Source organism: Ursus maritimus, unplaced genomic scaffold (assembly GCF_017311325.1).
Source record: "Ursus maritimus isolate PB19 unplaced genomic scaffold, ASM1731132v1 scaffold_5, whole genome shotgun sequence".
In the NCBI taxonomy this organism is placed as follows: Eukaryota; Metazoa; Chordata; class Mammalia; order Carnivora; family Ursidae; genus Ursus; species Ursus maritimus.
In genome coordinates, this window is record NW_024426663.1 from 70,477,290 (window position 1) to 70,479,279 (window position 1,990).

At 38.2% G+C, this 1,990-nt stretch overlaps 1 non-coding gene across 1 annotated transcript; it reads right to left on the reverse strand.

Annotated features, from left to right (window-relative positions):
- Positions 1-386: 386 nt before the first annotated feature.
- LOC121100858 lies at positions 387-490 on the reverse strand. The gene has a single exon (XR_005832645.1). It is a non-coding gene; the product is annotated as a small nucleolar RNA U13 (small nucleolar RNA).
- Positions 491-1,990: the final 1,500 nt, after the last annotated feature.

Genomic DNA, 1,990 nt, shown 5'->3' on the forward strand with positions numbered 1-1,990 from the left:
GAACAAGCCATCTGCTTTCGTGTTTGGGTTCTTTTCCTCAGTAATTTTGAGACAAAAATCATTAAAATGGGAATGATTAGGGATCTTAAGAATTTTGAAATCCATTTTTAAAAGACAATTATTCTAATAGATATGTAAATTATCTTAGTAACCTCTACTGAGAAAAGTCAATATTCTGGAGATCACAGTAGGAAAAGAGCAGGGCCACCCTCACAGGCTTTGATATTAACAAAGTTAAAGTCTGGGTGTTGCTTTGCTACATAAACACAGAAATAGCAACTGGGACTGGCAACAGAGAATTTCTTCCCTGGCTACTTCTACTTGAATTGTTTCATGGGAAAATGTTCTATCATAGTAAAGTGAATATACTACACATTTTTTTTTCACGTCAGACAGGTAATGTGTCAAGGTTGTAATAAGATTTCAGGGAGACACAAGTCACACAATGGCTTGATCACCCAATGGTCACGCTCGTGAGCTACAAAAGGATCAATGATATGCTAAACATTTAGTCCTTCAGATTTTCTACATTTTCTACCTGTGAAGTCACTAGAAAGCTGTATGCCAAGCCTGCATGGCAAGAGCTGCTTTTTATTTATTTATTTATTTATTTATTTATTTATTTATTTATTTATTTATTTAACAGAGAGAGAGAGAGCTTAACGACTGCGCCACCCAGGCGCCCCCCCAAGAGCTGCTTTTACCCAACTCTTCCCTGAGGCTTAACTGGGCCTTCGGTCTTTACCGAGGTCTGCAACATGGGGAGTCCCCGTGTAGCCCGTGGGCAGAGGCAGACTGACCATGAACTCGATGAAGTTCAACCGTCAGGGCCCCTCACTTCCACAAGCACTTTCCAAGGCTCTGGGAGAGGCCCGAATACTGGCTTCATAAAGTTGAAAATTTTGGTAAAATTTGCAAATATAAAATATTTTACTCTAGGCCCTGTTAGGAGCACTGCCTGGGGCCATCTGCTTTCTCCTCTGACACCTTGCCCCTCTTGCTGTCTGATGGTTATTCCTATGGCTCCAAGAATGTTAGGTATCCTAGAGGAATTCACATTGGCCATACATTTATTTTGGATTTACATTATACGATCGCAGTAACTTTAGGGGAAAATTAGGCTATTCTTCGTCATCTAGGCACCAACTGTCCCAACTCCCCCGGTGTCCTAATACAAAGCTGCAGGGCCTGAGCTCATAACGTGACCAGCACTGGAAGAAAAAGAGACACAGGAAAGAAACAAGGTCTGAAGTGCATAGAGGCATAGCTATTTTTTCAAAAACACTTCCACTTATCATAGAGGTAAAATTGTTAAGAGGATTCTACTCTCATCAGTGTTAAGTGAGTACAGAACTTTCTGCCTGTCCACAATAGACTGAACGATGCAGTGTAAGCAATTTAAAGAACCATCATACTTTGTTTTTTCTTCCTTTTATGGAAATGGAGAGAAACATTTATCAGGATTCCTGTCTTGGTAGGACACAAACCTGTAGCATTACTACATACAGTGAGTCTGTGGGTCAAGTTGCACATTTTATACATCGAAACGTTTCAGATTTTGTCTTTGTATATCGGACACATTTTCTATTGCTAACGTCTAGAAATTCCAGAGAAAAGAGCAGGCACATCACACCCAAAGCAGTAAATCCTGAAGGAAAAGAGAAATTTTTTGTATTTTTTCAATAATCCGATAAAAGAAGAGGTACACATCACGTAAGCACACTGGGAATATATTAAAATTTATGCTCTTTTGATTTAACAAATTTACTGACATTATAAAAAATAATGAAACTCGAAACCAAAAAATCAATGGCACACTGCTCAATGTATGTTGTCAGGCAAAGGACTATTTAAAATTAGTTCTCCCAAGAAAACTTAAAATACAAATTCTACGAAAATCTTATAGTTCATACACGGAAGAAATAGAGAGATTTCCCCAAATGTGGCAACAATCATAAAAATTTATGTAATGTTATAAACAACTTCTAAA